We start from the raw sequence: 15,611 nt of genomic DNA, 5'->3' as shown, positions 1-15,611 counted from the left end.
ATCTGCATCGATCATTGGGTAACAATTTGAATCGACGCGACATTCAGCGTGAACTATGACTCCTATATGTAAAAATTCAATGAGAATTTATACTTTTATATTGAGACTATACCTATATCATTAAAAAAAAGTATATGAATTAAAATCATCAGCGTTTCTTGTAAACATATTTATGAATTTCTCGGTTTAGAAATTGATAAGTTCAAACATACAAACATAAAGCTAGTATTGGATTCTCCATTAGTTTCGCCATCATGCAAATACTACCTTAGAAAAACATTACAATTAAAACTTTTACTAAGAATCTCGTAGACTTTCAAAAATAATTTATATTCTACTTTATAATATTAACTAATAAAAAAATATAGCTTAGCGCCATCTTGTAGGTATACTGTTTAAATTAGTGAAAATCAATATTTCGAAATACAAGTAGTAAATAAAATTATAAGTACCTTAGATTCGACAATCAATAACAACTTCTTAAAGAGATATTGAATTCACTAAATTATTTGAAAAATATAAAAGTTTACTAGCAGATACTAAACAGCACAGTATGTCAACAATACGAGTCAACGTCAGTCACGATGTTCGGGTTGTGTCAGATGTCAGTTTTCATAAATGACAAGACAAACATTAATTCCGATTTCCGAAATAAGTCATTTGAATTTTTTAATTTACTAACTTCAGTCAGTTCGTTAGGTCATTTGAGTTGAGTGTGTTTGTTTTGTTTACGTTGTGTTAAATAAGTTGAATCGTACGTTATTTAAAATTGAACATAATATTTTTCTAAACAAAGATCTTGTGCAAGTTATATGTTGTAACATTATATTACAGATGGATATTAGTGTTTTTTAATCAGTGAATCGGCATACTTTAGTGAATTTAAGTTTATGTTTCAAAAGTGATACACTGTAATTGTCAAGTAAAGGTAAGATTATGTTAATTTTTATTTTATTATTTGCGTCTGTTGTAAAAACTTCATTTAACCATAACGGCTGAATGAGTAAGATGTTTTTTTCTTTTTGATAGTGATTGCGAAATGTTTTTTACTCTTCGGAAGTTGACCTCGATACATTAAAACTTTTACATTATATATATTATAACTTCTACATTAATGTTAACACGAAACTTGTTAAACAAAAACTAACTAAAATTTCAACACAATCCATAAATATGCTATGCAAATGTTTGCATGTATACTATCCATTGAGCTGTCTCAAAGCCTTAATAACTTAAATACCCACATATTCGAACTATCATTCATATCTTGTAATAATGCTTACAAATGACCACACATATTTTAAAAATAAAATACCATGTCATGTAGACAAATAATTATGGCCATTGCTTAAAATGTTTCAGTTAAATTATTCCTCTTACTCTTTTATAAACAACATAGAAATTATTCAAATACCACCTAAAGAGTTGTATAAAGTATTGAAAAAATAAACATTAACATGATTATGCTATAAAAAGCAGTTAGCCATGATATTAATCATTAATATTCAATTTGAATTCTCACTTTCATTGGTTTCCTCAATTGATGAATTCATTTCCTATCATTACACATATATTTTGCATAGAACATTGTTATTTAATTATGTTAAATGTATTTATATACCTTAAAATGATATAGGGATTGTCAGGTTCCTCTTCTCTTATGTCTTATATCTTAAACATTATTTTACATCAAAACTGTATGGTAAGGCTTAATTTATCTAAACAGTATGTATGTTACATAATGGTAAGCACTTACATAAACATCAGGAATTTAAAAACGAAATATGTAAAAATGTTAAGCCTATAGGATATTTTCATTTATTATTATTTTACATTTGAAATATACTTTTACCATATAAACAAAACACTGCAATGTGTACACAACATGTCCTATTTTCTGCAGATGTTCAGAACATTACTCCTAATTGAACTATTAAAGTCTGCATTAATGTGTGAACCAACTGAGCTAGATAAATGTAATTTATATTATGATAATTTAAACAGGCCATATGGTACTATTCAAAATGTATTTAATTATTAATTAAAATATATTTTATATAAAGATAATAGCGTTTATTTTATTAAATAATTTTCTTAATGCTGAAGGTAGGTAGGATGAAATAATTACTACACATAGTGTGTAACTTAATTTATTAACCAATTCTTGATCAGTTAATATATCTTCTAATAAATTTAATCATATTCTTCATCTTAAGATGTTTATGTTAAGAAAATCTTTACTCTTCCTTAACATGTATGAATTTTGTCATTATAATTATACCTCAACTCCATAAAAATATTGATTCCGATATTAAATGAATCAGCAAAGAAATCTAATCACTAGAATGTTATCCTTTATGACATCAAAGTATAACCCATTCAAAAAATATCATAGCAATTTATTCTTAATTGCCAATCATCAACTGATCAATAAATAATAAAATATAGCTCTTATCTCTATTGAATTAAGGTTGATAATGTTAATCATTTTATGGACTGACTCAAGTGGCTGGGGGCGTTAGAAAGGCAATCAGATTTGGGCTTAGTCTAAATTGATGATGTAGGCTTTTTTGCTTGCTAGATAATCAAAGTTATATGTATAATTTAGATTCAAATCTTAAAAATACATATGTTCTTATTTTTCACTGATACTGTGATATGATTTAGTATCAGAAATAAATATATCACAGTGACTTATTTCATATTTAATTGGTTGGTCATTAAATTAATACTAAACAATATCAAGGGCACCCGAGTAATCAGAAAAAAACAGTCAAGATATTAAGTTACTACCCTGGTATTCAGTTGGCGTACAATAATATTATAATGCAGTCTTTTGACAGCTATATAAGCTATTAATTAAAACAGTATCTATATAGAATTTAATAACCTACCACTATCAACAAGTTCAGAGCTCCTTTATATTCAAATTCTAGTTAATGTTACATTTAATAGGGTCATATTATAGCATCTATCAAACTAATATTCAAGAGGTATCAAACAGATTTTTCTTAATGAAGTTGACACATTAGACAGCGCTCAAGATGATATTGTGACATGAGATTCTAATTAGAATAAATACCATAGAAATAAAATTCCTTAGAGTGACCATTTAACAGTGTAGGTCCAGCTAGGTGAGGGGTACCGGGTTCGATTCCCGGTTCGAGGGCAAGTTTTAATTTGTTCTCGGCCTTTGGGAGGGTTGTGCGGTACCAGGTGAGTGCCTAAACCGTACATGGAGGACATGGTCGGTACCAGGCGAGTGCCTAAACCGTACATGGAGGACATGGTCGGTACCAGGCGAGTGCCTAAACCGTACATGGAGGACATGGTCGGTACCAGGCGAGTGCCTAAACCGTACATGGAGGACATGGTCGGTACCAGGCGAGTGCCTAAACCGTACATGGAGGACATGGTCGGTACCAGGCGAGTGCCTAAACCGTACATGGAGGACATGGTCGGTACCAGGCGAGTGCCTAAACCGTACATGGAGGACATGGTCGGTACCAGGCGAGTGCCTAAACCGTACATGGAGGACATGGTCGGTACCAGGTGAGTGCCTAAACCGTACATGGAGGACATGGTCGGTACCAGGCGAGTGCCTAAACCGTACATGGAGGACATGGTCGGTACCAGGCGAGTGCCTAAACCGTACATGGAGGACATGGTCGGTACCAGGTGAGTGCCTAAACCGTACATGGAGGACATGGTCGGTACCAGGCGAGTGCCTAAACCGTACATGGAGGACATGGTCGAATTTCTAAAGACAAGCACGAATTATAAAAATCTTATACTTGACGCTGGCTAATGCACAAATCGTGCCATATAAAAAAATTAAAAAAAAAAAACAGTTTCGGTCTACATTAGTCAAAAAACATATATATATATATATATATATATATAGTAATGATTCCTGCGTAATGGTGAAATAATTGTTTGTAAACCACCAATATTACTAATGATGAAAAAAACATCTTTTGAAGCCATTTAAATGACTGTCCAATTTCCGGGTCAAAAAAGATTTTTCAATAAATCCGATGTTCGTATGCATTTAATGCAACACTGAACTTTCATTGTACAAACCTTATTTGGCACAACAAGTTTTTGTCAACAAGTACCGTTAAAACGAATCCAGTTATCATTTTTGGGTTCCGGGATAAAATTAATCGTATATTTTGTTTAACTATTAATAATTTAATCACGTTTACAGTACAGCTTGTTGATGAAGTATTGTGTTGAAGGGAGTTTCCTCAGCCGAGTGTTATCGTTAATTAAATTGATAGAAATACTTCTACGTATGCCTAAAGCAACTGTTGTGTCCTTTGAATGAAATATTTGCTGATCGAATGGTGTAGCTAGCTTTTAAATATATATATTTATTAACACTTCGTTACATTACATATTTGGTTCATATGTACATACATTCAGATAACATAAATTAAGGAAAAAATAGGCGGCCTTATCGCTAACAAGCGATTTCTTACAGGCAACCCTAGTAAGGGGAAAAAAAACACAGATAACAATGTAGCCTAATACAATTACAAAACCAAATTAAAAAGCTAATCTTAAGAGTTATGAATCACAATGCTAGGTTCTAAAATACATATAATTAAAATATTTATAATAACAAAAAGGCAAGAGTCGCGCTTAAATAGATGAAAAGGATATGGTTAAGATGTTATATACGTATACCAGACAGATTAATAATGTTTAAAGAACTTTATTTCTCATTACAAAAAAAAATATTTTTATTTACATGAGAAACTTAATATAATAAAGGAACGAGATACGCGTCGCCATCAGCTATCCCAATTTTAGTCTATTAGGCTCATTCATAAAAATATACCAATACAAATTATTTAACTGCGTGGCACGCTTACAGTGCATACATTTCCCCTACACTCTTGTCATTATTCTATGGTCGCTTCCCACAACCGTTAGGGATGTATAATATTAATCCCATACTATTAATATTCATCATCATAATCGATAGGGTTGCCGTCCTAATCATTATTCATTATCTGCCTAGCGATTCTGTAACTCACTTTTCTAATAAACAATAAACTACATGCTCCCACCTTTTCAGAATGCCAAATCATAAAATGACTGCTTCTCGACTGATTTCAGAGCGACCGCCGATGCGAAAACCGCTGTGTGAGTTCGAAAAGTGAGTTACAGAATCGCAGGGCAGTTATTTCATAATAAATAGGTCCGTGTGTCTTACGCAACTTGAAGCTAACAAAATAAAACAGCTCAGTCTAGAAGATTACTTCCTATCTCCATAATGCCTTGTTACGGTAATTAATTGGTCATGGTATTGCTGCGTTCGAAAATTACGCGGAAGTTCGCCTTACGAAGGCTTGTATGGACGTGAAGGCTTCTTTATTGATTAAGTAAAGGACAATTCTAATTGCAATCTAAATTAATAGTTATCTATTATTGATATCTTGAAAGAATTGAGTTCGATCAGGCGAATACTTATTTTATATAGCTGATTACCTACTTGATTTTTGATGTACCATTATTTTTTATTCTTGTAGATTAAGCCATATTGTCTCAAGTATCTATACTAATATTATAAAGGGGAAAGATTTAATAGGCCGGCAACGCGTTCCTCTGGCATTGAGAGTTTTCATGGACATCAGGTGAAACTCCTGCGGCAAACGAATTTTTAAGTCTTGTTCATATTTTTACAAATCTAAAACCTTAGATTTCCGAGACTTACAGGGAGGGAAAAGGGAAGATATGTTAGGAATTTAATTGTCATTAAAATGTTAAGTGTCGAAAATTAATAGAAATTATAAATTTACAATTCATCATTTGAGATTTCAATAAATTCTCTTTACGAAATTTGAATTTTAAAAATAGAATTTCTACACGGTAATTCGCACTTCTCACTCTCTCTCCATCGGTCTCAATCGCTCGCTCCCCTTTTCTTCGATAAAAACGCTGCACATCTTCGTGACGATTCCGTAAAAATTTACCCTCATACGCCTTAAGAAGTTTCACTTCAAAAATTGTTTGTTAAAAAATTCTTCCACTACCTTAGAATGCTACCCAGAGTAACATAGCGTAAATTTTTTTCCGTAATACAAATAAAAAGTTCAGCCGTGCGAAGGCTGCTTAGTAGAAGTAATATAAGAGATCTTGTGAGACTTTTCTATTAAGAAAAAGTCTTCTTAAACATCCTTAAAAGAACTGCAGAATTCTTTATTAATTTCGACATTAATAATGGTAGGTTTGTGCGTTTAACAATTTAAACGTCAGAACTATTGTGAGTAATGTTACAATGTTCTTCCTAGAAACAAAAGATTTCATTTCAAACGAATGCTTTATATCATCGGATTTAGGTTAAACAATCGTTGCCGGAAAGTCGAAAATAATTTTTATATCCGCCGTCAACAGTATACAATTGTTGCCAGTTATACAATATACGTTTTTTTCAGAAAAGGTTGTTCAGGATGGATTTTTTTTAAATTATTATGATTAATACAATTTTTACGTATCAGAATAAATTTTTAAATTCCCTACTAAAGAGATAAATACATAATACGAAAAACGAAACGAAAACATTACAACAAACAGAGAAAAAAAACGTTTTTATACCCTTATTATCTATATTACACCTATCTATCTATATTAACATACGATATGAGACGATATTGTTTTACTAAACATTACATTTACTAAAAACCTTTAGCTATTGAATGCTTTGTCATTATCGTTCTCATGACACTGAAAGTGGGTGAAGGTGACAAAAGATTCATGAATAGGTTTGAATAAGATCGAAAATATTTGCTTGCAATTTTATAATATCTTCAACTGTCCTCTTCTTTATTCCTGCGTAATTTCCCTACTAAAATATCTCTTCCTTATCCCTACGTAATTTCTTTACTGAAATATCTACACACTGTGAGCAAGCTTCGAGTTTCTCGGGAAACTAAGACTAATGGATTATGAATCGGCGCCAAATGCATTTTTCTGATGTTAGTGTTTATTTTCTTTTAGTGTTATGTAACAACGAAAATAGATCTGGTACGCATCAGTGATTGTAAGATGGCGTAATATTTTGTCATACGTATATCATGTAGTTGTCACAACAGAACAATAGAGGGAGCTTTAGAACGAATCCTAGAGTTAGAAGACGCGGAGGAAGTTGTAGTGGGTATTGCTTGCGGCCACACAATGCGGTAACGGTGCGGTGCGGTGCCTTTAAGTTGGTACTCTGCGATGATGTCGCAAACTTGAGATCAAGCGATCGCTATCGCTATGTTAAGTTAGAGTAAGGGCTCTGATACATTTCTATACTGGATATAATTCCTAGTAATTATTAAGAAACGTTACGTTTCTTTTATTGCAGTGTTGGCCAAGTGGCTTCAGCGTATAAAATTTATTGGATTTTGACATACAAGAGTCTTAGTTCGCTCTAAGGTCCATATTCTAATTCGTGTCTTAAATCACAATTTAATCTTGAGCGCTGTCAAATATGTCAAACTTTATACAGAAAAAAGCTTTGACAGCTTTCGAATCTAGATTTAATTTGATTCATGTTCCAAAACACGAGCCTCAGTCTCGTTGAAACTCGTAACTAGTCTCCCGTCTCGTTAAATTAGGGTTTAAACATGTACTTTGACAATACTTTCCTTGTCATAAAAATATAAATGCAGATATTTCATAAGTCACAAACGAGATTATACTAATACGGCACATAACTCAACAGATTAGTTGTGCAATGATGTTAAAGTCTTATTACTTTGTTTATGGTTGCATCTGTGGTTAGTCTATGCTCAACCATAGATTATGTAATATACTTGAAAACTAGACCCCACGATTTTAGATGTTTTAATAATGCGTATTCTGGAAATATTGTTTAGAGATTTACGAAAATCGATTAAATTAGCGATTTTCTTTTTTAGGTATGTCTTTGTAAACTTATCTAATAAATACGATATGCACTAAAAATGTTAATGAGTTTTCATTACCATTTAGATGAATTGATTTTATTCATTCATGGATTTTACATAATAATGACGTCAGCTATGAATATTTCAACAAGATTGGTTTGTTCTATCAATAAATGTTTATCAAGTTTTACTGATGTTAATTATATACCACAACGTTTAAGGTCTATTATACAATATGGTTAAAATATATCTACCAAATTACTGTCTGATTTATGAGATAGCTTGGTTAATTCATCAAAAAGTTTCATACTGTGTGCTATAGTTATAAAATTTGTAAATTTTCTTAAAAATACATTATATATGGTGATTTTATAGTTTATATGAGCTCTATCGCTTCATTATGTCGCCCTTATAAAAAAACAGTTATTTTTTATTCCAACTAATCTATATAAGACAAAAACGAAAATATATTGATACCAAACAAAATAATTTCCCCCATAAATTGTTTCATTCTGCGATTGTAAAGCCATAAGAAAGAAACAACTGCGTTTATAATACTAGGAGAGATCAAAGATGATGTCATCATACGATATACACACCACAAATTGCCTAACAAATTTCATTGACCACAGAATAAGCGAAATACTAGACTTGCAAATCACTAAAATTCGGTGTTTAACAAGATCATCCGATGACACAAATTTATTTAGCTTTTATATTATACAACAGATTTAGATTGTTTTATTATTTATGTATTATAACCACAAATTTTATATTATGTAGTCTGTGGTTTGCTGGCTGGAATAAATCTTTTAACTGCGTAGTAGTGTTTTTAGGACTTGTACCGTACTTTTTCAAATTAGCTAAGATATGTTGGTTAGTTCGAAATACAGTTCAAATCATGTGGTCGCAAACCGCAATTGGTAATATTTCGATTAGTCAATTACATTGTGATACATGTATCTATCGGCCATTCGATGTTTATTTATACCTCGCATTCCATAGAGATCAGATCATAGACTAAATATGTGACCAATAAGGGACACCACAGATTCTATACAGAGCGTTGACCTGCGATTATTTAAGGGATAAAGATCAAGGTTCTTTCACTTAATACCCTTTATTATATCAAATTGTTTTAATTCTTACAGTGTCGTAAATGGGATAATTGTGGTGATTTTGAATTGTGTAAAAACACTAAAATGTTTTGTACTATGTAGCGTTGCGTTATGTATTGTTCAGGTAAAAGAGTTTGATAAGGATTTTATGATTTTTCTGTTATAAACACAATTTTTAAAATACGTATGCTTGTGTTGTAAAATCGTGTTTTAAACTATACACTGTATCAAGTATTGATGCATACGAGTTGTCAAAAACTGACAGTTACGTATTAGCGTATATGTTGTACATACTTGTAAATTTGAGCAATGCTTGGCCTAGTTGCTTTAGCGTGCGTCATCCCTGAGGTAGTAGTTTGGATTCCCGGCTGGACAATGGACTTACTTTTTGTTCGGGCATTTAACATTCGTTCGAACGGTGAAGGAAAACATCGTGAAGAAATCGGCTTACTTTAAACCCAAATAGTGTTGACACACGGCACAGGAGGCTGATCAGGTGATCAGATCAAGTAGGTAATTGGCTTTTAGATTGACAAAGAATGAAATAGATACATAAATCTGAGGCCCGGATCTAAAAAGGCTGTAGCGCCACTGATTTTTTTATGCTTTAAATGAACTCTTCATTTATTTGCTGGCCAAATATTAATTCTAGTAAATTAGACCTCAAAAATAACGTTTTATGCATTTTATAGTGTAAAGTATAACTACTAATGACGTAATTCTACAAATTTTTCGTCGTTACGCCACATTAAAAACGAAATACGCCGTGAAAAGATGGAACATTTGTTTCAGGATATTGTTTCAAGGTAATAGAAAATTCTAGAATAAATAGTTGTAACTAGACCGCACCTTGGATGCTGCAGATAAGATTGTTTGTTTTACCTACATATCTTGTTACAAAACACGCGTCAAGATAGTTACGCAAACAGAGTCGATTCTAATGATATTTTAAAATGCCTAAAACAAGCTGTTAGAATATTTTATGTATTACATGTGTTGGACTATTGCCTTCAGTCAGCGACTGTCATCCCTGAGGGTAGCAGGTTTGACCCTTGGCAACAATGGATTTATGTCTATATGAGCATCTAACACTCGCTCGTACGGTGAAGGAAAACATCGTGAGGAAACCGTGTATCAAATCTAATAAAAATGAAAATAAACACAGATGTTCAGAACAAATAGATGCAATCAGCCAAGACCCGTATTAAGTTGTAGCATCACTGGATTATTTATATGTAATTAATAAAACATTGTAAAAGATGCTAGCAACATTTATTCAAAAGGCCTACGTAATCTTATAGGCTTTGTTTGCGACGAGTTTTTTCTTTTTATGTAACAAACGGGCTGGACGCTCATCTAAAGTCAAGTGATACCGCCGCCAATGGACACTCACATTCCCAGATATCTCGCAAGTGCGTTGCCGGCCTTTTAAGAATTGTGTGGGGGTCTAAGCGAGAGTACTGTTGTTTATCTTGCCAATAGATTAGTACAAATAGTAAACGTGTACAGAGAAAAGAAAATGAAAATCCACCTTATCAGTGCAACTCTTAATTCGTCGTAGTGTTTTTTTCATAATTTCAAAAAAGTTGAAAATATAGCAGTAAAACACGAACATCATTTTAATATTAACATTAAGACTTTCATACAAATCGACCGTAAACTCCTCGCCTTTCTCTAATCGCCATTGTGAGCCCGTATGACGCATGTATAATGTATAAATTGTCTAAATTACATCTATCAGCCGATCACTTTCTAATGTGACTAAGGATTCATAGGATATAGCGTTTTGAATGAACGATAATGATGATCGGTCGTTCATTCAACCAGTGTATGAAAAATATAAATAAACAAAATGTTACTATAATTTTGTTTTATTATAGACGTTTTAATAAACATATTTCCTGCAAAAGTCCTAAATTTTCACTTTAATTTAATTGCTATTTCTTCATGCAATGTCATGTCTACTAGTCTTATTTTTCCTCAATTATTACTTCTTTTTAATAGCTCAATCATTTGCACCTATCTCAGAAAAGTGTTGGCGATACGGCGATCTTGAAATCCGTTGGTTCAACACATCGCTTTTATGTAAACTTGATGAAATATTAATGGTTATATTGTGTAAACAAATTCTTAATAATGGGGGTAATATAAATGTATATTATCGTAGGAAGTATTTGATAGTTAACATGCGGCTTGTGCCCACAGACTATGTACTCATAAAAGCCCGTATCGCCGGGAATCGGGATGCTACAGATTAAATTAGTCCTACCACTTATCATCTATGTCTTTAAGTATTTGATAGTTATTGTCATTGTTGCCTGGCAATAACTGCTGTTGCGTTCTTAAGCCCTAGTGAATGTTCGTATCAGTATTAGGCATTGTTTTATATGATAAGATATATCATGAGTCGTAAAAAAATCTTTATCTTATATGTAAATCTAAACTAAAGGTTTTGTCACACCAAGATCATTCACAAATAAAAATAAATGCGCCGTGGTGATCAGCTCGATTACAAAAGCCCTCCATACAATGCGAGAGTGTAAGTAAGCTAACGAAATGAAACGAAATAGCTAATTCTTGCAAGTAGGACTATATAAATCACTTTTACAATGTCTTCCTAAACTAGATGAAGTCGACATTTCCTAACTGACTGCCCTGAGAAGAAATGTCGAAACAAACTCGGGGGTCTTAGTCTCTTTTATAGTCCAGATAATACAATAATAAATTAATAAATTGGTGTAAACAAATGCAGAGTATTTACTGGACTGGTCTTTGGAAGAAAGAACCAGATCGATCTGAGCAAGCCTGTGCCAGCAGACGGCAAGCATGCCCCGAATACTACTGCTACTGCTATTGGTACTCAGTCTCTGAATACCGGATTCTGGTTTGGATCCTAGACACCCCTGCTAAATTCAGAGGCAGGGAATGCGCAAATGTTTAAACCCATCGGGTATTAAGCAAGAGTGGCTAACGAGACAATATCTGTTTAGTTTTAAAAGAACTATGAGATCACATAGTATGTTACATATATCTTATTTTTGTCCATTTCTCTACGGCGTTGTAATAAACTTCTTATGTATATTAAATATGACTCATTAACCCTAAGATTAGCTATTACTAGTATATTCAGTGTTACATGTAATTTTGTGGTTTTTTTTTTCATACTAGAGTTGCCTAAAAGCAATCGCCTGTGGGCGCCTGTTGTCTTTATGTTACCTACCAGATTTTTTATATGTACGTGCAAGGTAACGAAGTTTTAATAAATAAATATTCTAGTCCTTCATGGGTAAATAAATTTAATTAGCCGATTCTCATCTTCGATAATTCGAACCACGTGAAACGACCAAGATTTATTTGAGTTTCCACATGATTAATTACGCAAAAACTCGCTATGCACATCAATAAATTTCATATGGTTTATAATGAATTGTTCGCCCTAGACAATTACATCTAAATCTTACTATATACTTGAGCAGTGTTGGTCTCTTGATTCTAATCCCTGTGGTTCGAACCCGTGCACCAATGACTTTCTGTCGGCGATGGTGAAGGAAAACATCGTGACGAAAGCGGCATGTTTTAAATCCAAAAATCAACGACATTTCTCAGGCAGCAGGATTATCTAGTTGTGGGCCAAGGGTTGCAGCTACACTGGATTACTATTCCTAAATCTTACAAAACCCGTTTGATTTTATTTGTTCCATTTAATTAGGACATCTTCAGTTTCATGATCAAGAATTAGGTTTTCGGTTTATGTGTTTTTATTAGGTTTCTAGCAAAATAGGTTACCTGGTTTTTTTACATATACATTATTTTATTACCCACGGATGGACACCAACGAACTGCTATTAAAAATATATTTAGGGATAATATTATTGTTGAGACTTTTTCATATGTTAATTTGCGATATATAATTATACAAAAAGAATAATATACTTTAATGACGTCATATATTTGTTTTCGAAGAGTTATTAAGTAAACCATTTTATTTGCATCTATTAAAATCTCTCATAATTCTCATAAATTGAAATAATAATTAATTTAATATTATGTTCCTTTAATTATTTTTAACTTCGTATATTTGGGCGTAATAGTTTCCTTATGTGAGGTTAATGTTGAAGTTCAAAGGTCAAGAATTTGTTAAGACGGGTATTACGTGTAATACGATTAAAGAAAAATGAGGGTAAGCCTATCTATTAGTGGTTAAAAGTTCAAATGCTCAAATCGGCATTTGGTTGGTGTTTCAAGTGTATGGAAAATTATTTTTGATTTTTATAGTATTTTTATTACCCATTTACGTCGAAGAAAATTGAGCAATAAAAATATAGTTAAGGTACAATTAAAGCAGTGAGTAGTGGCTACAGCGACTCTCAGACCTGAGGTCGTAGGTTCGATCACTGGCTGTGCACCAATGGACTTTATTTTAATTACAATCGCTCGAACGGTGAAGGAAACCATCGTGAAACCGGCTTGCCTTAAACCCAAAAAAGTCGACGGCGTGTGTCAGCCACAGGAGGCTGATCACCTACTTGCCTATTAGATTCACAAATGATCATGAAACAGATTCAGAAATCTGAGGCCCAGACCGAAGGTTGTAGCGCCACTGATTTATTTTATAATTAAATTGTATAAGCAAATTATATTTTCGCAATACAGCGAGGAAATCTTGTCAACATTAAAGGTACACTGTCACAGAGAACAAAGTGTCTAAATTTATTTTAGTTTTATGTTTTATTATTATTATTACTATGTAGGTTAAGAATATTGTAAATACACTATATTTGTGTGTTATTAATAAAATTAACTCGTTACATTTACTTTCGTTTTTAAACTTTTGATAAAACCCAATTATATAGTTTTTAGGTAAGTGACATCAAACATATCTAATACGCTGTTTAAGTAAACATATAAAAAATAAATTTACTGAAGACAACGAAAATCGTCGACAAATTCTGAATTAGCGCAGCTGCGCCCGAGTCAGTGAGTTCTTGTGTTAACCATTTATAACTTGTTTAGTTACCTATATTGAATGATTTAAAAATTAATACTTTTCTTTTTTTTTTACTTTCCATCTTAGTAGGTGACTAATGGGTCAATATAATCAAAAAATACAATTTTAACATTTAAGAATTCTTGTAAATTGTAATGAAGACTAGAATTAAAAAAAATCATGGCGTTCATGGTGAGCACACACAAGCACACTCTGTTGAAAGTAGTTTATTTTTCCGCATTAGCACCTACGCGGCTTAAACTATTCAGATGTTTCGTTTTAATACCAAATCAACATGCATACAACAGACGTCATTCATGACATCATGCTAACGACATTGTACGCATTCGCGGCGCGATAATTGACTGTATTGTAATTTGCTTTCTCAGAACATTATTATCACTATATTTAGTAACAAAATGTATTATTGTACGTGAGCTAGATCTTCATTTGTTTTATTTATCAATAAGGAAGCATGACAAATACAAGAAATGTAAAAAATATACAAGTTATAATTAGTATTGTCTTTTAAATGAAACGTCGGTTAAATTTAAAATTATGAAAATAATTGTAAATACATAACTTCAATCCGGTAAAAAATTGTTTTATCAACAAGTTATAATTATCGAAGTGTCCTTGAATTTTTTCATAAAGTTTTTTAAATAAAGTAACACAACTAAAATTAAAATAAATAATAGGCACGATGTTAACACAGCAATAAACAGTATATATGTTAACGTAAAATTGTAAAAACCGTTAGATTGTAATCTATCTCGCGAGATTATAAACTGTCGAAAGATTGTGAACCTCAGCGTACTGCTTACAATTTAACGTATTATTATTCGGTAGATTGTAATCTATCGAAGTGAAACCGTCAAATTGTGAAACGGCCATTTTCTACTTTTCTATTGGTTATAAGAGATGTGACATTCTCGTTTTTTATTGGTTATAAGTGATGTGACAATCTCTATAAATTAATCGAATCGATTATTTCCACATTTGTTAATTTTAAAGTCAAACCTAATTTAACCATTACTTGTCAAATGTACAGACATTACATTAACTTCATGTTTCAATTAGTGTAGGGTTCCGAAATTTTTTAAATTATTCAAAAATAAAAAATGGCCGTTTCACAATTTGACGGTTTCACTTCGATAGATTACAATCTAACGAATAATAATACGTTAAATTGTAAGCAGTACGCTGAGGTTCACAATCTTTCGACAGTTTATAATCTCGCGAGATAGATTACAATCTAACGGTTTTTACAATTTTACGTTAACATATACACAAAAGTTAAAACAATTACTGTACGAGCCAAGGCTGTACATTTTGCTCACTCAGACTTTCTTAGTTCTATAAGCGTGGCGATTACCTAAATCGTCGGTAAAATTACGGTAACAAAAGAGTACGATTCCTGGGCCATCAGAGTGCTTTAGATAATAGAGGATTTTATTCTTACCATATGGGCGGCGGTATAACTTAACATCACATGAGCCGTTTGCCCTCTGTTCTATAAAAAAACAATCGAGCAATGTTCTGTTCCACCCCCATTCCAACCTCCAATAGCGATACCCCGCGATCGCTATCTCAATAATAAGT

General features: G+C 32.3%; 1 protein-coding gene across 1 annotated transcript in view; it reads left to right on the top strand.

The window, feature by feature from the left end:
* Nucleotides 1-669: 669 nt before the first annotated feature.
* Nucleotides 670-15,611, top strand: part of LOC125052166 (pleckstrin homology-like domain family B member 2) — an 81,020-nt gene continuing 66,078 nt past the window's right edge. The window contains exon 1 of the mRNA XM_047652791.1: nucleotides 670-928. The gene's annotated coding sequence lies outside the window, so the exon portion shown is untranslated. The remainder of the gene's footprint in view (nucleotides 929-15,611) is intronic.

Source organism: Pieris napi, chromosome 9 (genome assembly GCF_905475465.1).
Source record: "Pieris napi chromosome 9, ilPieNapi1.2, whole genome shotgun sequence".
Lineage (NCBI taxonomy): Eukaryota > Metazoa > Arthropoda > Insecta > Lepidoptera > Pieridae > Pieris > Pieris napi.
This window is presented reverse-complemented; position numbering and strand designations above follow the sequence as displayed.